General features: G+C 39.8%; 22 non-coding genes across 22 annotated transcripts; all 22 read left to right on the top strand.

The window, feature by feature from the left end:
* Positions 1-382: 382 nt before the first annotated feature.
* On the top strand, positions 383-523 carry LOC140271019 (U4 spliceosomal RNA). The gene has a single exon (XR_011907831.1). It is a non-coding gene; the product is annotated as a U4 spliceosomal RNA (small nuclear RNA).
* Positions 524-965: 442 nt separating this feature from the next.
* Positions 966-1,106, top strand: LOC140271018 (U4 spliceosomal RNA). Its single transcript, XR_011907830.1, has one exon. It is a non-coding gene; the product is annotated as a U4 spliceosomal RNA (small nuclear RNA).
* Positions 1,107-2,082: 976 nt separating this feature from the next.
* On the top strand, positions 2,083-2,223 carry LOC140270924 (U4 spliceosomal RNA). Its single transcript, XR_011907743.1, has one exon. It is a non-coding gene; the product is annotated as a U4 spliceosomal RNA (small nuclear RNA).
* A 976-nt stretch (positions 2,224-3,199) lies between these two features.
* On the top strand, positions 3,200-3,340 carry LOC140271017 (U4 spliceosomal RNA). The gene has a single exon (XR_011907829.1). It is a non-coding gene; the product is annotated as a U4 spliceosomal RNA (small nuclear RNA).
* Positions 3,341-3,783: 443 nt separating this feature from the next.
* On the top strand, positions 3,784-3,924 carry LOC140271016 (U4 spliceosomal RNA). The gene has a single exon (XR_011907828.1). It is a non-coding gene; the product is annotated as a U4 spliceosomal RNA (small nuclear RNA).
* A 976-nt stretch (positions 3,925-4,900) lies between these two features.
* On the top strand, positions 4,901-5,041 carry LOC140270929 (U4 spliceosomal RNA). Its single transcript, XR_011907749.1, has one exon. It is a non-coding gene; the product is annotated as a U4 spliceosomal RNA (small nuclear RNA).
* Positions 5,042-5,483: 442 nt separating this feature from the next.
* Positions 5,484-5,624, top strand: LOC140271002 (U4 spliceosomal RNA). Its single transcript, XR_011907815.1, has one exon. It is a non-coding gene; the product is annotated as a U4 spliceosomal RNA (small nuclear RNA).
* A 962-nt stretch (positions 5,625-6,586) lies between these two features.
* Positions 6,587-6,727, top strand: LOC140271014 (U4 spliceosomal RNA). The gene has a single exon (XR_011907826.1). It is a non-coding gene; the product is annotated as a U4 spliceosomal RNA (small nuclear RNA).
* A 438-nt stretch (positions 6,728-7,165) lies between these two features.
* Positions 7,166-7,306, top strand: LOC140270934 (U4 spliceosomal RNA). The gene has a single exon (XR_011907753.1). It is a non-coding gene; the product is annotated as a U4 spliceosomal RNA (small nuclear RNA).
* A 442-nt stretch (positions 7,307-7,748) lies between these two features.
* On the top strand, positions 7,749-7,886 carry LOC140270949 (U4 spliceosomal RNA). The gene has a single exon (XR_011907767.1). It is a non-coding gene; the product is annotated as a U4 spliceosomal RNA (small nuclear RNA).
* A 962-nt stretch (positions 7,887-8,848) lies between these two features.
* Positions 8,849-8,989, top strand: LOC140270948 (U4 spliceosomal RNA). The gene has a single exon (XR_011907766.1). It is a non-coding gene; the product is annotated as a U4 spliceosomal RNA (small nuclear RNA).
* Positions 8,990-9,428: 439 nt separating this feature from the next.
* Positions 9,429-9,569, top strand: LOC140270998 (U4 spliceosomal RNA). Its single transcript, XR_011907812.1, has one exon. It is a non-coding gene; the product is annotated as a U4 spliceosomal RNA (small nuclear RNA).
* Positions 9,570-10,545: 976 nt separating this feature from the next.
* Positions 10,546-10,686, top strand: LOC140270942 (U4 spliceosomal RNA). Its single transcript, XR_011907761.1, has one exon. It is a non-coding gene; the product is annotated as a U4 spliceosomal RNA (small nuclear RNA).
* A 442-nt stretch (positions 10,687-11,128) lies between these two features.
* On the top strand, positions 11,129-11,269 carry LOC140270935 (U4 spliceosomal RNA). Its single transcript, XR_011907754.1, has one exon. It is a non-coding gene; the product is annotated as a U4 spliceosomal RNA (small nuclear RNA).
* Positions 11,270-12,245: 976 nt separating this feature from the next.
* Positions 12,246-12,386, top strand: LOC140270930 (U4 spliceosomal RNA). The gene has a single exon (XR_011907750.1). It is a non-coding gene; the product is annotated as a U4 spliceosomal RNA (small nuclear RNA).
* A 441-nt stretch (positions 12,387-12,827) lies between these two features.
* LOC140271013 (U4 spliceosomal RNA) lies at positions 12,828-12,968 on the top strand. Its single transcript, XR_011907825.1, has one exon. It is a non-coding gene; the product is annotated as a U4 spliceosomal RNA (small nuclear RNA).
* Positions 12,969-13,407: 439 nt separating this feature from the next.
* Positions 13,408-13,548, top strand: LOC140270997 (U4 spliceosomal RNA). Its single transcript, XR_011907811.1, has one exon. It is a non-coding gene; the product is annotated as a U4 spliceosomal RNA (small nuclear RNA).
* A 986-nt stretch (positions 13,549-14,534) lies between these two features.
* On the top strand, positions 14,535-14,675 carry LOC140270927 (U4 spliceosomal RNA). The gene has a single exon (XR_011907746.1). It is a non-coding gene; the product is annotated as a U4 spliceosomal RNA (small nuclear RNA).
* Positions 14,676-15,116: 441 nt separating this feature from the next.
* Positions 15,117-15,257, top strand: LOC140271012 (U4 spliceosomal RNA). The gene has a single exon (XR_011907824.1). It is a non-coding gene; the product is annotated as a U4 spliceosomal RNA (small nuclear RNA).
* Positions 15,258-16,231: 974 nt separating this feature from the next.
* LOC140270920 (U4 spliceosomal RNA) lies at positions 16,232-16,372 on the top strand. The gene has a single exon (XR_011907740.1). It is a non-coding gene; the product is annotated as a U4 spliceosomal RNA (small nuclear RNA).
* A 987-nt stretch (positions 16,373-17,359) lies between these two features.
* LOC140271011 (U4 spliceosomal RNA) lies at positions 17,360-17,500 on the top strand. The gene has a single exon (XR_011907823.1). It is a non-coding gene; the product is annotated as a U4 spliceosomal RNA (small nuclear RNA).
* Positions 17,501-18,473: 973 nt separating this feature from the next.
* On the top strand, positions 18,474-18,614 carry LOC140271009 (U4 spliceosomal RNA). The gene has a single exon (XR_011907822.1). It is a non-coding gene; the product is annotated as a U4 spliceosomal RNA (small nuclear RNA).
* Positions 18,615-18,717: the final 103 nt, after the last annotated feature.

Below are 18,717 nucleotides of genomic sequence, written 5' to 3'. Positions count from 1 at the left end.
CCATGCAGTTGCCAGCAAGAAATGTTCTATCAGGATGGTGACAGATTGGTTCCCTTTAGAATTTTCCCTCCAAAATGAAGTTTCCCATCCTCTGTTGAAGTCCTTGTTTGAGTTTTTTGCTTCTCCTTCTGGACTCCAGCAAGACATTACTTCCTCATAGTATCAAAATAAGATATTTTTAAAAATGGAACTTTTCCAGCTTTTAGGCTCTTTCCTTTGTTTCAACTGTAAGGGGTGGAGTTTAAGTTCAATGGTCAATCACAAACACCATCACCATACCATTGTCCAGAAAATACAGTACATCCAGGAGACTTTGAGTGATACACCGTGAATGATGTGGGTAGTTGGACCAGTTCATTGAAAAAAAGAACACATGAAATTCATTCTTGTGCAGAGGCAATATCATAGTCTATGAAGTTCTACTGAGACGTGATTATTGCTAGTTGAAAACTTTACCCAATACCCCGCCATGATGACTTGAAATACAGTCAGCTACGGCAATTTTTGCTAGTCTCTGAGGAGACTGTAAATCTGTTAAGGGCAAATTATGATTTGCATTATAGGGTGTAGTTCCCACGTCTTTCTCCAAGACTCTCGCGACTTCAGCAGGGACAAGATGGTGACAGATTGTTTCCCTTTAGAATTTTTCCCCCCAATTGAAGTTTCCCATCCTCTGTTGAAGTCCTTGTTTGAATGTTTTGCTTCTCCTTCTGGACTCCAGCAAGACATTACTTCCTCATAGTATCAAAATAAGATATTTTTAAAAATTGAACTTTTCCAGCTTTTAGACTCTTTACTTTGTTTCAACTGTAAGGGGCGGAGTTTAAGTTCAATGGTCAATTACAAACACCATCACCATACCATTGTCCAGAAAATAAAGTACATCCAGGAGACTTTGAGTGATGCACCGTGGATGCTGTGGGTAGTTGGACCAGTCCATTGACCCAAACATACACATGAAATTCATTCTTGTGCAGAGGCAATATCATAGTCTATGAAGTTCTACTGAGACGTGATTATTGCTAGTTGAAAACTTTACCCAATACCCCGCCATGATGACTTGAAATACAGTCAGCTACGGCAATTTTTGCTAGTCTCTGAGGAGACTGTAAATCTGTTAATGGCATATTATGATTTGAATTACACGGTCTAGTTCACGCATCTTATTCCAAGATTTAGGCCAGTTGGAATCACAAGGACAGTGGATTATTTACGTACTCACTCCTCTAAACCTGTTGAAGTGGAAGTGCAAAAACCCATTCAAATTCTAAAACGACTTCTGAGATGCAGAAAAATATTAATACCCCATATTTGCACAAGGAGTACGTAACGGACCTCTGTTATCAGTTCCAGTTGTTCTATGGACAACGACTGGTTGAGGCTGGACGGACCAGAGAAGAAACCAAGCAAACTGAACCTGTTGTTAAAAAGTGCTGACACAAAGACAACTTAAGAAACACTCTGGAAAGAGAGGAGCAAAACAGCAATAAAGACTCTCACACTAAGCCAAATAAAGCAAGGACATACAGATGATGTGGCTTGAAAACAGGTAATAAGGTGTTGAGATGGTTTTCGTCTTTCCCTTCAACTGTCCCTTAACAATTTGCCCTATCTGTGAAGGAAGCTTAATTAGATTCCCAGTGTCCTTACCTTTGAAAGTTAGGCTGCTTCAATCTGGGACTTTCAGACTGTCATTGCTGCCATGCAGTTGCCAGCAAGAAATGTTCTATCAGGATGGTGACAGATTGGTTCCCTTTAGAATTTTCCCTCCAAAATGAAGTTTCCCATCCTCTGTTGAAGTCCTTGTTTGAGTTTTTTGCTTCTCCTTCTGGACTCCAGTAAGACATTACTTCCTCATAGTGTGAAAATAAGATATTTTGAAAAATGGAACTTTTCCAGCTTTTACACTCTTTCCTTAGTTTCAACTGTAAGGGGCGGAGTTTAAGTTCAATGGCCAATTACAAACACCATCACCATACCATTGTCCAGAAAATACAGTACATCCAGGAGACTTTGAGTGATGCACCGTGAATGATGTGGGTAGTTGGACCAGTTCATTGAAAAAAATAACACATGAAATTCATTCTTGTGCAGAGGCAATATCATAGTCTATGAAGTTCTACTGAGACGTGATTATTGCTAATTGAAAACTTTACCCAATACCCCGCCATGATGACTTGAAATACAGTCAGCTACGGCAATTTTTGCTAGTCTCTGAGGAGACTGTAAATCTGTTAATGGCATATTATGATTTGAATTACACGGTCTAGTTCACGCATCTTATTCCAAGATTTAGGCCAGTTGGAATCACAAGGACAGTGGATTATTTACGTACTCACTCCTCTAAACCTTTTGAAGTGGAAGTGCAAAAACCCATTCAAATTCTAAAACGACTTCTGAGATGCAGAAAAATATTAATACCCCATATTTGCACAAGGAGTACGTAACGGACCTCTATTGTCGGTTCCAGTTGTTCTATGGACAATGACTGGTTGAGGCTGGACGGACCAGAGAAGAAACCAAGCAAACTGAACCAGTTGTTGAAAAGTGCTGACACAAAGACAACTTAAGAAACACTCTGGAAAGAGAGGAGCAAAACAGCAATAAAGACTCTCACACTAAGCCAAATAAAGCAAGGACATACAGATGATGTGGCTTGAAAACAGGTAATAAGGTGTTGAGATGGTTTTCGTCTTTCCCTTCAACTGTCCCTTAACAATTTGCCCTATCTGTGAAGGCAGCTTAATTAGATTCCCAGTGTCCTTACCTTTGAAAGTTAGGCTGCTTCAATCTGGGACTTTCAGACTGTCATTAATGCCATGCAGTTGCCAGCAAGAAATGTTCTATCAGGATGGTGACAGATTGTATCCCTTTAGAATTTTCCCTCCAAAATGAAGTTTCCCATCCTCTGTTGAAGTCCTTGTTTGAGTTTTTTGCTTCTCCTTCTGGACTCCAGCAAGACATTACTTCCTCATAGTATCAAAATAAGATATTTTTAAAAATTGAACTTTTCCAGCTTTTAGACTATTTCCTTTGTTTCAACTGTAAGGGGCGGAGTTTAAGTTCAATGGTAAATTACAAACACCATCACCATACTATTGTCCAGAAAATACAGTACATCCAGGAGACTTTGAGTGATACACCGTGAATGATGTGGATAGTTGGACCAGTTCATTGAAAAAAAGAACACATGAAATTCATTCTTGTGCAGAGGCAATATCATAGTCTATGAAGTTCTACTGAGACGTGATTATTGCTAGTTGAAAACTTTACCCAATACCCCGCCATGATGACTTGAAATACAGTCAGCTACGGCAATTTTTGCTAGTCTCTGAGGAGACTGTAAATCTGTTAAGGGCAAATTATGATTTGAATTATAGGGTCTAGTTCCCACGTCTTTCTCCAAGATTCTCGCGACTTCAGCAGGGACAAGATGGTGACAGATTGTTTCCCTTTAGAATTCCCCCCCCCCAATTGAAGTTTCCCATCCTCTGTTGAAGTCCTTGTTTGAATTTTTTGCTTCTCCTTCTGGACTCCAGCAAGACATTACTTCCTCATAGTATCAAAATAAGATATTTTTTAAAATTGAACTTTTCCAGCTTTTACACTCTTTCCTTTGTTTCAACTGTAAGGGGCGGAGTTTAAGTTCAATGGCCAATCACAAACACCATCACCATACCATTGTCCAGAAAATACAGTACATCCAAGAGACTTTGAGTGATGCACCGTGGATGATGTGGGTAGTTGGACCAGTCCATTGACCCAAACATACACATGAAATTCATTCTTGTGCAGAGGCAATATCATAGTCTATGAAGTTCTACTGAGACGTGATTATTGCTAGTTGAAAACTTTACCCAATACCCCGCCATGATGACTTGAAATACAGTCAGCTACGGCAATTTTTGCTAGTCTCTGAGGAGACTGTAAATCTGTTAAGGGCATATAATGATTTGAATTACACGGTCTAGTTCACCCATCTTATTCCAAGATTTAGGCCAGTTGGAATCACAAGGACAGTGGATTATTTACGTACTCACTCCTCTAAACCTGTTGAAGTGGAAGTGCAAAAACCCATTCAAATTCTAAAACGACTTCTGAGATGCAGAAAAATATTAATACCCCATATTTGCACAAGGAGTACGTAACGGACCTCTGTTATCGGTTCCAGTTGTTCTATGGACAACGACTGGTTGAGGCTGGACGGACCAGAGAAGAAACCAAGCAAACTGAACCTGTTGTTAAAAAGTGCTGACACAAAGACAACTTAAGAAACACTCTGGAAAGAGAGGAGCAAAACAGCAATAAAGACTCTCACACTAAGCCAAATAAAGCAAGGACATACAGATGATGTGGCTTGAAAACAGGTAATAAGGTGTTGAGATGGTTTTCGTCTTTCCCTTCAACTGTCCCTTAACAATTTGCCCTATCTGTGAAGGAAGCTTAATTAGATTCCCAGTGTCCTTACCTTTGAAAGTTAGGCTGCTTCAATCTGGGACTTTCAGACTGTCATTGCTGCCATGCAGTTGCCAGCAAGAAATGTTCTATCAGGATGGTGACAGATTGGTTCCCTTTAGAATTTTCCCTCCAAAATGAAGTTTCCCATCCTCTGTTGAAGTCCTTGTTTGAGTTTTTTGCTTCTCCTTCTGGACTCCAGCAAGACATTACTTCCTCATAGTATCAAAATAAGATATTTTTAAAAATGGAACTTTTCCAGCTTTTAGGCTCTTTCCTTTGTTTCAACTGTAAGGGGTGGAGTTTAAGTTCAATGGTCAATCACAAACACCATCACCATACCATTGTCCAGAAAATACAGTACATCCAGGAGACTTTGAGTGATACACCGTGAATGATGTGGGTAGTTGGACCAGTTCATTGAAAAAAAGAACACATGAAATTCATTCTTGTGCAGAGGCAATATCATAGTCTATGAAGTTCTACTGAGACGTGATTATTGCTAGTTGAAAACTTTACCCAATACCCCGCCATGATGATTTGAAATACAGTCAGCTACGGCAATTTTTGCTAGTCTCTGAGGAGACTGTAAATCTGTTAAGGGCAAATTATGATTTGAATTAAAGGGTGTAGTTCCCACGTCTTTCTCCAAGACTCTTGCGACTTCAGCAGGGACAAGATGGTGACAGATTGTTTCCCTTTAGAATTTTCCCCCCCAATTGAAGTTTCCCATCCTCTGTTGAAGTCCTTGTTTGAATTTTTTGCTTCTCCTTCTGGACTCCAGCAAGACATTACTTCCTCATAGTATCAAAATAAGATATTTTTAAAAATTGAACTTTTCCAGCTTTTAGACTCTTTCCTTTGTTTCAACTGTAAGGGGCGGAGTTTAAGTTCATTGGCCAATCACAAACACCATCACCATACCATTGTCCAGATAATACAGTACATCCAGGAGACTTTGAGTGATGCACCGTGGATGCTGTGGGTAGTTGGACCAGTCCATTGACCCAAACATACACATGAAATTCATTCTTGTGCAGAGGCAATATCATAGTCTATGAAGTTCTACTGAGACGTGATTATTGCTAGTTGAAAACTTTACCCAATACTCCGCCATGATGACTTGAAATACAGTCAGCAACGGCAATTTTTGCTAGTCTCTGAGGAGACTGTAAATCTGTTAATGGCATATTATGATTTGAATTACACGGTCTAGTTCACGCATCTTATTCCAAGATTTAGGCCAGTTGGAATCACAAGGACAGTGGATTATTTACGTACTCACTCCTCTAAACCTGTTGAAGTGGAAGTGCAAAAACCCATTCAAATTCTAAAACGACTTCTGAGATGCAGAAAAATATTAATACCCCATATTTGCACAAGGAGTACGTAACGGACCTCTGTTATCAGTACCAGTTGTTCTATGGACATCGACTGGTTGAGGCTGGACGGACCAGAGAAGAAACCAAGCAAACTGAACCTGTTGTTGAAAAGTGCTGACACAAAGACAACTTAAGAAACACTCTGAAAAGAGAGGAGCAAAACAGCAATAAAGACTCTCACACTAAGCCAAATAAAGCAAGGACATACAGATGATGTGGCTTGAAAACAGGTAATAAAGTGTTGAGATGGTTTTCGTCTTTCCCTTCAACTGTCCCTATCTGTGAAGGCAGCTTAATTAGATTCCCAGTGTCCTTACCTTTGAAAGTTAGGCTGCTTCAATCTGGGACTTTCAGACTGTCATTGCTGCCATGCAGTTGCCAGCAAGAAATGTTCTATCAGGATGGTGACAGATTGGTTCCCTTTAGAATTTTCCCTCCAAAATGAAGTTTCCCATCCTCTGTTGAAGTCCTTGTTTGAGTTTTTTGCTTCTCCTTCTGGACTCCAGCAAGACATTACTTCCTCATAGTATCAAAATAAGATATTTTTAAAAATGGAACTTTTCAAGCTTTTAGGCTCTTTCCTTTGTTTCAACTGTAAGGGGTGGAGTTTAAGTTCAATGGTCAATCACAAACACCATCACCATACCATTGTCCAGAAAATACAGTACATCCAGGAGACTTTGAGTGATACACCGTGAATGATGTGGGTAGTTGGACCAGTTCATTGAAAAAAAGAACACATGAAATTCATTCTTGTGCAGAGGCAATATCATAGTCTATGAAGTTCTACTGAGACGTGATTATTGCTAGTTGAAAACTTTACCCAATACCCCGCCATGATGACTTGAAATACAGTCAGCTACGGCAATTTTTGCTAGTCTCTGAGGAGACTGTAAATCTGTTAAAGACAAATTATGATTTGAATTATAGGGTGCAGTTCCCACGTCTTTCTCCAAGATTCTCGCGACTTCAGCAGGGACAAGATGGTGACAGATTGTTTCCCTTTAGAATTTTCCCTCCCAAATGAAGTTTCCCATCCTCTGTTGAAGGCCTTGTTTGAGTTTTTTTCTCCTTCTGGACTCCAGCAAGACATTACTTCCTCATAGTATCAAAATAAGATATTTTTAAAAATGGAACTTTTCCAGCTTTTAGGCTCTTTCCTTTGTTTCAACTGTAAGGGGCGGAGTTTACGTTCAATGGTAAATTACAAACACCATCACCATACTATTGTCCAGAAAATACAGTACATCCAGGAGACTTTGAGTGATACACCGTGAATGATGTGGATAGTTGGACCAGTCCATTGAAAAAAAGAACACATGAAATTCATTCTTGTGCAGAGGCAATATCATAGTCTATGAAGTTCTACTGAGACGTGATTATTGCTAGTTGAAAACTTTACCCAATACCCCGCCATGATGACTTGAAATACAGTCAGCTACGGCAATTTTTGCTAGTTTCTGAGGAGACTGTAAATCTGTTAAGGGCAAATTATGATTTGAATTAAAGGGTGTAGTTCCCACGTCTTTCTCCAAGACTCTCGCGACTTCAGCAGGGACAAGATGGTGACAGATTGTTTCCCTTTAGAATTTTCCCCCCCAATTGAAGTTTCCCATCCTCTGTTGAAGTCCTTGTTTGAATTTTTTGCTTCTCCTTCTGGACTCCAGCAAGACATTACTTCCTCATAGTATCAAAATAAGATATTTTTAAAAATTTAACTTTTCCAGCTTTTAGACTCTTTCCTTTGTTTCAACTGTAAGGGGCGGAGTTTAAGTTCAATGGCCAATCACAAACACCATCACCATACCATTGTCCAGAAAATACAGTACATCCAAGAGACTTTGAGTGATGCACCGTGGATGCTGTGGGTAGTTGGACCAGTCCATTGACCCAAACATACACATGAAATTCATTCTTGTGCAGAGGCAATATCATAGTCTATGAAGTTCTACTGAGACGTGATTATTGCTAGTTGAAAACTTTACCCAATACCCAATAATGACTTGAAATACAGTCAGCTACGGCAATTTTTGCTAGTCTCTGAGTAGACTGTAAATCTGTTAATGGCATATTATGATTTGAATTACACGGTCTAGTTCACGCATCTTATTCCAAGATTTAGGCCAGTTGGAATCACAAGGACAGTGGATTATTTACGTACTCACTCCTCTAAACCTGTTGAAGTGGAAGTGCAAAAACCCATTCAAATTCTAAAACGACTTCTGAGATGCAGAAAAATATTAATACCCCATATTTGCACAAGGAGTACGTAACGGACCTCTGTTATCAGTTCCAGTTGTTCTAAGGACAACGACTGGTTGAGGCTGGACGGACCAGAGAAGAAACCAAGCAAACTGAACCTGTTGTTGAGAAGTGCTGACACAAAGACAACTTAAGAAACACTCTGGAAAGAGAGGAGCAAAACAGCAATAAAGACTCTCACACTAAGCCAAATAAAGCAAGGACATACAGATGATGTGGCTTGAAAACAGGTAATAAAGTGTTGAGATGGTTTTCGTCTTTCCCTTCAACTGTCCCTATCTGTGAAGGCAGCTTAATTAGATTCCCAGTGTCCTTACCTTTGAAAGTTAGGCTGCTTCAATCTGGGACTTTCAGACTGTCATTGCTGCCATGCAGTTGCCAGGAAGAAATGTTCTATCAGGATGGTGACAGATTGGTTCCCTTTAGAATTTTCCCTCCAAAATGAAGTTTCCCATCCTCTATTGAAGTCCTTGTTTGAGTTTTTTGCTTCTCCTTCTGGACTCCAGCAAGACATTACTTCCTCATAGTATCAAAATAAGATATTTTTAAAAATGGAACTTTTCCAGCTTTTAGGCTCTTTCCTTTGTTTCAACTGTAAGGGGTGGAGTTTAAGTTCAATGGTCAATCACAAACACCATCACCATACCATTGTCCAGAAAATACAGTACATCCAGGAGACTTTGAGTGATGCACCGTGAATGATGTGGGTAGTTGGACCAGTCCATTGAAAAAAAGAACACATGAAATTCATTCTTGTGCAGAGGCAATATCATAGTCTATGAAATTCTACTGAGACGTGATTATTGCTAGTTGAAAACTTTACCCAATACCCCGCCATGATGACTTGAAATACAGTCAGCTACGGCAATTTTTGCTAGTCTCTGAGGAGACTGTAAATCTGTTAAAGACAAATTATGATTTGAATTATAGGGTCCAGTTCCCACGTCTTTCTCCAAGACTCTCGCGACTTCAGCAGGGACAAGATGGTGACAGATTGTTTCCCTTTAGAATTTTCCCTCCCAAATGAAGTTTCCCATCCTCTGTTGAAGGCCTTGTTTGAGTTTTTTTCTCCTTCTGGACTCCAGCAAGACATTACTTCCTCATAGTATCAAAATAAGATATTTTTAAAAATGGAACTTTTCCAGCTTTTAGGCTCTTTCCTTTGTTTCAACTGTAAGGGGCGGAGTTTAAGTTCAATGGTAAATTACAAACACCATCACCATACTATTGTCCAGAAAATACAGTACATCCAGGAGACTTTGAGTGATACACCGTGAATGATGTGGATAGTTGGACCAGTCCATTGACCCAAACATACACATGAAATTCATTCTTGTGCAGGGGCAATATCATAGTCTATGAAGTTCTACTGAGACGTGATTATTGCTAGTTGAAAACTTTACCCAATACCCCGCCATGATGACTTGAAATACAGTCAGCTACGGCAATTTTTGCTAGTCTCTGAGGAGACTGTAAATCTGTTAATGGCATATTATGATTTGAATTACACGGTCTAGTTCACGCATCTTATTCCAAGATTTAGGCCAGTTGGAATCACAAGGACAGTGGATTATTTACGTACTCACTCCTCTAAACCTGTTGAAGTGGAAGTGCAAAAACCCATTCAAATTCTAAAACGACTTCTGAGATGCAGAAAAATATTAATACCCCATATTTGCACAAGGAGTACGTAACGGACCTCTGTTATCAGTTCCAGTTGTTCTATGGACAACGACTGGTTGAGGCTGGACGGACCAGAGAAGAAACCAAGCAAACTGAACCTGTTGTTAAAAAGTGCTGACACAAAGACAACTTAAGAAACACTCTGGAAAGAGAGGAGCAAAACAGCAATAAAGACTCTCACACTAAGCCAAATAAAGCAAGGACATACAGATGATGTGGCTTGAAAACAGGTAATAAGGTGTTGAGATGGTTTTCGTCTTTCCCTTCAACTGTCCCTTAAAAATTTGCCCTATCTGTGAAGGCAGCTTAATTAGATTCCCAGTGTCCTTACCTTTGAAAGTTAGGCTGCTTCAATCTGGGACTTTCAGACTGTCATTGCTGCCATGCAGTTGCCAGCAAGAAATGTTCTATCAGGATGGTGACAGATTGTATCCCTTTAGAATTTTCCCTCCAAAATGAAGTTTCCCATCCTCTGTTGAAGTCCTTGTTTGAGTTTTTTGTTTCTCCTTCTGGACTCCAGCAAGACATTACTTCCTCATAGTATCAAAATAAGATATTTTTAAAAATGGAACTTTTCCAGCTTTTAGGCTCTTTCCTTTGTTTCAACTGTAAGGGGTGGAGTTTAAGTTCAATGGTAAATTACAAACACCATCACCATACCATTGTCCAGAAAATACAGTACATCCAGGAGACTTTGAGTGATGCACCGTGGATGATGTGGATAGTTGGACCAGTTCATTGAAAAAAAGAACACATGAAATTCATTCTTGTGCAGAGGCAATATCATAGTCTATGAAGTTCTATTGAGACGTGATTATTGCTAGTTGAAAACTTTACCCAATACCCCGCCATGATGACTTGAAATACAGTCAGCTACGGCAATTTTTGCTAGTCTCTGAGGAGACTGTAAATCTGTTAAGGTCAAATTATGATTTGAATTAAAGGGTCTAGTTCCCACGTCTTTCTCAAAGATTCTCGCGACTTCAGCAGGGACAAGATGGTGACAGATTGTTTCCCTTTAGCATTTTCCCTCCCAATTGAAGTTTCCCATCCTCTGTTGAAGTCCTTGTTTGAGTTTTTTGCTTCTCCTTCTGGACTCCAGCAAGACATTACTTCCTCATAGTATCAAAATAAGATATTTTTTAAAATTGAACTTTTCCAGCTTTTACACTCTTTCCTTTGTTTCAACTGTAAGGGGCGGAGTTTAAGTTCAATGGCCAATCACAAACACCATCACCATACCATTGTCCAGAAAATACAGTACATCCAAGAGACTTTGAGTGATGCACCGTGGATGCTGTGGGTAGTTGGACCAGTCCATTGACCCAAACATACACATGAAATTCATTCTTGTGCAGAGGCAATATCATAGTCTATGAAGTTCTACTGAGACGTGATTATTGCTAGTTGAAAACTTTACCCAATACCCTGCCATGATGACTTGAAATACAGTCAGCTACGGCAATTTTTGCTAGTCTCTGAGGAGACTGTAAATCTGTTAAGGGCATATAATGATTTGAATTACACGGTCTAGTTCACCCATCTTATTCCAAGATTTAGGCCAGTTGGAATCACAAGGACAGTGGATTATTTACGTACTCACTCCTCTAAACCTGTTGAAGTGGAAGTGCAAAAACCCATTCAAATTCTAAAACGACTTCTGAGATGCAGAAAAATATTAATACCCCATATTTGCACAAGGAGTACGTAACGGACCTCTGTTGTCGGTTCCAGTTGTTCTATGGACAACGACTGGTTGAGGCTGGACGGACCAGAGAAGAAACCAAGCAAACTGAACCTGTTGTTAAAAAGTGCTGACACAAAGACAACTTAAGAAACACTCTGGAAAGAGAGGAGCAAAACAGCAATAAAGACTCTCACACTAAGCCAAATAAAGCAAGGACATACACATGATGTGGCTTGAAAACAGGTAATAAGGTGTTGAGATGGTTTTCGTCTTTCCCTTCAACTGTCCCTTAACAATTTGCCCTATCTGTGAAGGCAGCTTAATTAGATTCCCAGTGTCCTTACCTTTGAAAGTTAGGCTGCTTCAATCTGGGACTTTCAGACTGTCATTGCTGCCATGCAGTTGCCAGCAAGAAATGTTCTATCAGGATGGTGACAGATTGTATCCCTTTAGAATTTTCCCTCCAAAATGAAGTTTCCCATCCTCTGTTGAAGTCCTTGTTTGAGTTTTTTGCTTCTCCTTCTGGACTCCAGCAAGACATTACTTCCTCATAGTGTGAAAATAAGATATTTTGAAAAATGGAACTTTTCCAGCTTTTACACTCTTTCCTTAGTTTCAACTGTAAGGGGTGGAGTTTAAGTTCAATGGTCAATTACAAACACCATCACCATACCATTGTCCAGAAAATACAATACATCCAGGAGACTTTGAGTGATACACCGTGAATGATGTGGGTAGTTGGACTAGTCCATTGAAAAAAAGAACACATGAAATTCATTCTTGTGCAGAGGCAATATCATAGTCTATGAAGTTCCACTGAGACGTGATTATTGCTAGTTGAAAACTTTACCCAATACCCCGCCATGATGACATGAAATACAGTCAGCTACGGCAATTTTTGCTAGTCTCTGAGGAGACTGTAAATCTGTTAAGGGCAAATTATGATTTGAATTATAGGGTCCAGTTCCTACGTCTTTCTCCAAGATTCTCGCGACTTCAGCAGGGACAAGATGGTGACAGATTGTTTCCCTTTAGAATTTTCCCCCACAATTGAAGTTTCCCATCCTCTGTTGAAGTCCTTGTTTGAGTTTTTTGCTTCTCCTTCTGGACTCCAGCAAGACATTACTTCCTCATAGTATCAAAATAAGATATTTTTAAAAATGGAACTTTTCCAGCTTTTAGGCTCTTTCCTTTGTTTCAACTGTAAGGGGTGGAGTTTAAGTTCAATGGTCAATCACAAACACCATCACCATACCATTGTCCAGAAAATACAGTACATCCAGGAGACTTTGAGTGATACACCGTGAATGATGTGGGTAGTTGGACCAGTTCATTGAAAAAAAGAACACATGAAATTCATTCTTGTGCAGAGGCAATATCATAGTCTATGAAGTTCTACTGAGACGTGATTATTGCTAGTTGAAAACTTTACCCAATACCCCGCCATGATGACTTGAAATACAGTCAGCTACGGCAATTTTTGCTAGTCTCTGAGGAGACTGTAAATCTGTTAAAGACAAATTATGATTTGAATTATAGGGTCCAGTTCCCACGTCTTTCTCCAAGATTCTCGCGACTTCAGCAGGGACAAGATGGTGACAGATTGTTTCCCTTTAGAATTTTCCCTCCCAAATGAAGTTTCCTATCCTCTGTTGAAGGCCTTGTTTGAGTTTTTTTCTCCTTCTGGACTCAAGCAAGACATTACTTCCTCATAGTATCAAAATAAGATATTTTTAAAAATGGAACTTTTCCAGCTTTTAGGCTCTTTCCTTTGTTTCAACTGTAAGGGGCGGAGTTTAAGTTCAATGGTAAATTACAAACACCATCACCATACCATTGTCCAGAAAATACAGTACATCCAAGAGACTTTGAGTGATGCACCGTGGATGCTGTGGGTAGTTGGACCAGTCCATTGACCCAAACATACACATGAAATTCATTCTTGTGCAGGGGCAATATCATAGTCTATGAAGTTCTACTGAGACGTGATTATTGCTAGTTGAAAACTTTACCCAATACCCCGCCATGATGACTTGAAATACAGTCAGCTACGGCAATTTTTGCTAGTCTCTGAGGAGACTGTAAATCTGTTAATGGCATATTATGATTTGAATTACACGGTCTAGTTCACGCATCTTATTCCAAGATTTAGGCCAGTTGGAATCACAAGGACAGTGGATTATTTACGTACGCACTCCTCTAAACCTGTTGAAGTGGAAGTGCAAAAATCCATTCAAATTCTAAAACGACTTCTGAGATGCAGAAAAATATTAATACCCCATATTTGCACAAGGAGTACGTAACGGACCTCTGTTGTCGGTTCCAGTTGTTCTATGGACAATGACTGGTTGAGGCTGGACGGACCAGAGAAGAAACCAAGCAAACTGAACCAGTTGTTGAAAAGTGCTGACACAAAGACAACTTAAGAAACACTCTGGAAAGAGAGGAGCAAAACAGCAATAAAGACTCTCACACTAAGCCAAATAAAGCAAGGATATGAGCCTTCCAGCTTCCAAGGCTTGAAAACAGGTAACAAGGTGTTGAGATGGTTGTAGTCTTTCCCTTCAACTGTCCCTGAAAAAATTGCCCTATCTGTGAAGGCAGCTTAATTAGATTCCCAGTGTCCTTACCTTTAAAAGTTAGGCTGCTTCAATCTGGGACTTTCAGACTGCCATTGCTGCCATGCAGTTGCCAGCAAGAAATGTTCTATCAGGATGGTGACAGATTGGTTCCCTTTAGAATTTTCCCTCCCAAATCAAGTTTCCCATCCTCTGTTGAAGTCCTTGTTTGAGGTTTTTTCTTCTTGTCCTTCTGGACTCCAGCAAGACATTACTTCCTCATAGTGTCAAGATAAGATATTTTGAAAAATGGAACTGTTCCAGCTTTTAGACTCTTGCCCTAGTTTCAACTGTAAGGGGTGGAGTTTAAGTTCAATGGCCAATCACAAACACCATCACCATACCATTGTCCAGAAAATACAGTACATCCAGGAGACTTTGAGTGATGCACCGTGGATGATGTGGATAGTTGGACCAGTCCATTGGAATAAAGAACAGATGAAATTCATTCTTGTGCAGAGGCAATATCATAGTCTATGAAGTTCTACTGAGACGTGGTTATTGCTAGTTGAAAACTTTACCCAATACCCCGCCATGATGACTTGAAATACAGTCAGCTACGGCAATTTTTGCTAGTCTCTGAGGAGACTGTAAATCTGTTAAGGGCAAATTATGATTTGAATTAAAGGATCTAGTTCCCACGTCTTTCTCCAAGATTTTCGTGACTTAAGCAGGGACAAGATGGTGACAGATTGTTTCCCTTTAGAATTTTCCCTCCAAAATGAAGTTTCCCATCCTCTGTTGAAGTCCTTGTTTGAGTTTTTTGCTTCTCCTTCTGGACTCCAGCAAGACATTATTTCCTCATAGTATCAAAATAAGATATTTTTAAAAATTGAACTTTTCCAGCTTTTAGACTATTTCCTTTGTTTCAACTGTAAGGGGCGGAGTTTAAGTTCAATGGCCAATCACAACACCATCACCATACCATTGTCCAGAAAATACAGTACATCCAAGAGACTTTGAGTGATGCACCGTGGATGCTGTGGGTAGGTGGACCAGTCCATTGACCCAAACATACACATGAAATTCATTCTTGTGCAGAGGCAATATCATAGTCTATGAAGTTCTACTGAGACGTGATTATTGCTAGTTGAAAACTTTACCCAATACCCCGCCATGATGACTTGAAATACAGTCAGCTACGGCAATTTTTGCTAGTCTCTGAGGAGACTGTAAATCTGTTAATGGCATATTATGATTTGAATTACACGGTCTAGTTCACGCATCTTATTCCAAGATTTAGGCCAGTTGGAATCACAAGGACAGTGGATTATTTACGTACTCACTCCTCTAAACCTGTTGAAGTGGAAGTGCAAAAATCCATTCAAATTCTAAAACGACTTCTGAGATGCAGAAAAATATTAATACCCCATATTTGCACAAGGAGTACGTAACGGACCTCTGTTGTCGGTTCCAGTTGTTCTATGGACAATGACTGGTTGAGGCTGGACGGACCAGAGAAGAAACCAAGCAAACTGAACCAGTTGTTGAAAAGTGCTGACACAAAGACAACTTGAGAAACACTCTGAAAAGAGAGGAGCAAAACAGCAATAAAGACTCTCACACTAAGCCAAATAAAGCAAGGATATGAGCCTTCCAGCTCCCAAGGCTTGAAAACAGGTAATAAAGTGTTGAGATGGTTTTAGTCTTTCCCTTCAATTGTCCCTGAAAAATTTGCCCTATCTGTGAAGGCAGCTTAATTAGATTCCCAGTGTCCTTACCTTTGAAAGTTAGGCTGCTTCAATCTGGGACTTTCAGACTGTCATTGCTGCCATGCCAGTAAGAAATGTTCTATCAGGATGGTGACAGATTGGTTCCCTTTAGAATTTTCCCTCCCAAATCAAGTTTCCCATCCTCTGTTGAAGGCCTTGTTTGAGGTTTTTTCTCCTTCTGGACTCCAGCAAGACATTACTTCCTCATAGTATCAAAATAAGATATTTTTAAAAATGGAACTTTTCCAGCTTTTAGGCTCTTTCCTTTGTTTCAACTGTAAGGGGCGGAGTTTAAGTTCAATGGTCAATTACAAACACCATCACCATACCATTGTCCAGAAAATACAGTACATCCAGGAGACTTTGAGTGATGCACCGTGAATGATATGGATAGTTGGACCAGTCCATTGAGAAAAAGAACACATGAAATTCATTCTTGTGCAGAGGCAATATCATAGTCTATGAAGGTCTACTGAGACGTGATTATTGCTAGTTGAAAACTTTACCCAATACCCCGCCATGATGACTTGAAATACAGTCAGCTACGGCAATTTTTGATAGTCTCTGAGGAGACTGTAAATCTGTTAATGGCATTTTATGATTTGAATTTCAGGGTCTAGTTCCCACATCTTATTCCAAGATTTAGGCCAGTTGGAATCACAAGGACAGTGGATTATTTACGTACTCACTTCTTTAAATCTGTTGAAGTGGAAGTGCAAAAACCCATTCAAATTCTAAAATGACTTCTGAGATGCAGAAAAAAATGAATACCCCAGATTTTCACAAGGAGTACGTAACGGACCTCTGTTGTCGGTTCCAGTTGTTCTATGGACAATGACCGGTTGAGGCTTGACGAACCAGAGAAGAAACCAAGCAAACTGAACCAGTTGTTGAAAAGTGCTGACACAAAGACAACTTTAGAAACACTCTGGAAAGAGAGGAGCAAAACAGCAATAAAGACTCTCACACTAAGCCAAATAAAGCAAGGATATGAGCCTTCCAGCTCCCAAGGCTTGAAAACAGGTAATAAGGTGTTTAGATGGTTTTAGTCTTCCCCTTCAACTGTCCCTAAAAAATTTGCCTTATCTGTGAAGGCAGCTTAATTAGATTCCCAATGTCCTTTCCTGTGAAAGTTAGGCTGCTTCAATCTGGGACTTTCAGACTGTCATTGCTGCCATGCAGTTGCCAGTAAGAAATGTTCTATCAGGATGGTGACAGATTGTTTCCCTTTAGAATTTTCCCTCCCGAATGAAGTTTCCCATCCTCTGTTGAAGTCCTTGTTTGAAGTTTTTTCTTCTTGTCCTTCTGGATTCCAGCAAGACATTACTTCCTCATAGTGTCAAAATAAGATATTTTTAAAAATGGAACTTTTCCAGCTTTTAGGCTCTTTCCTTTGTTTCAACTGTAAGGGGCGGAGTTTAAGTTCAATGGCCAATTACAAACACCATCACCATACCATTGTCCAGAAAATCCAGTGCATCCAGGAGACTTTGAGTGATGCACCGTGGATGCTGTGGATAGTTTGATCTGTCTATTGACAAAAACATACACATGAAATTCATTCTTGTGCAGAGGCAATATCATAGTCTATGAAGTTCTACTGAGACGTGATTATTGCTAGTTGAAAACTTTACCCAATACCCCGCCATGATGACTTGAAATACAGTCAGCTACGGCAATTTTTGCTAGTCTCTGAGGAGACTGTATATCTGTTAATGGCAAATTATGATTTGAATTACACGGTCTAGTTCACGCATTTCATTCCAAGATTTAGGCCAGTTGGAATCACAAGGACAGTGGATTATTTACGTACTCACTCCTCTAAACCTGTTGAAGTAGAAGTGCAAAAACCCATTCAAATTCTATAACGACTTCTGAGATGCAGAAAAAAATTAATACCCCAGATTTTCACAAGGAGTACGTAACGGACCTCTGTTGTCAGTTCCAGTTGTTCTATGGAAAATTACTGGTTGAGGCTTGACGGACCAGAGAAGAAACCAAGCAAACTGAACCAGTTGTTGAAAAGTGCTGACACAAAGACAACTTTAGAAACACTCTGGAAAGAGAGGAGCAAAACAGCAATAAAGACTCTCACACTAAGCCAAATAAAGCAAGGATATGAGCCTTCCAGCTCCCAAGGCTTGAAAACAGGTAATAAGGTGTTGAGATGGTTTTAGTCTTTCCCTTCAACTGTCCCTGAAAAATTTGCCCTATCTGTGAATTAGATTCTCAGTGTCCTTTCCTGTGAAAGTTAGGCTGCTTCAATCTGGGACTTTCAGACTGTCATTGCTGCCATGCAGTTGCCAGTAAGAAATGTTCTATCAGGATGGTGACAGATTGTATCCCTTTAGAATTTTCCCTCCCGAATGAAGTTTCCCATCCTCTGTTGAAGTCCTTGTTTTAGTTTTTTTCTTCTCCTTCTGGACTCCAGCAAGGCATTACTTCCTCATAATGTCAAGATAAGATATTTTGAAAAATGGAACTTTTCCAGCTTTTAGACTCTTTCCTTTGTTTCAACTATAAGGGGCGGAGTTTAAGTTCAATTGCCAATTACAAACACCATCACCATACCATTGTCCAGAAAATACAGTACATCCAGGAGACTTTGAGTGATGCACCGTGAATGATGTGGGTAGTTGGACCAGTCCATTGAAAAAAAGAACACATGAAATTCATTCTTGTGCAGAGGCAATATCATAGTCTATGAAGTTCTACTGAGACGTGATTATTGCTAGTTGAAAACTTTACCCAATACCCCGCCATGATGACTTGAAATACAGTCAGCTACGGCAATTTTTGCTAGTCTCTGAGGAGACTGTAAATCTGTTAATGGCATGTTATGATTTGAATTACAGGGTCTAGATCCCGCATCTTATTCCAAGATTTAGGCCAGTTGGAGTCACAAGGACAGTCAATTA

Source organism: Leuresthes tenuis, unplaced genomic scaffold (genome assembly GCF_036924035.1).
Source record: "Leuresthes tenuis unplaced genomic scaffold, fLeuTen1.0.hap1 SCAF_15, whole genome shotgun sequence".
NCBI lineage: Eukaryota > Metazoa > Chordata > Actinopteri > Atheriniformes > Atherinopsidae > Leuresthes > Leuresthes tenuis.
The sequence above is the reverse complement of the archived record's forward strand: the minus strand, read 5'-3'. Positions and strand labels throughout refer to the sequence as shown.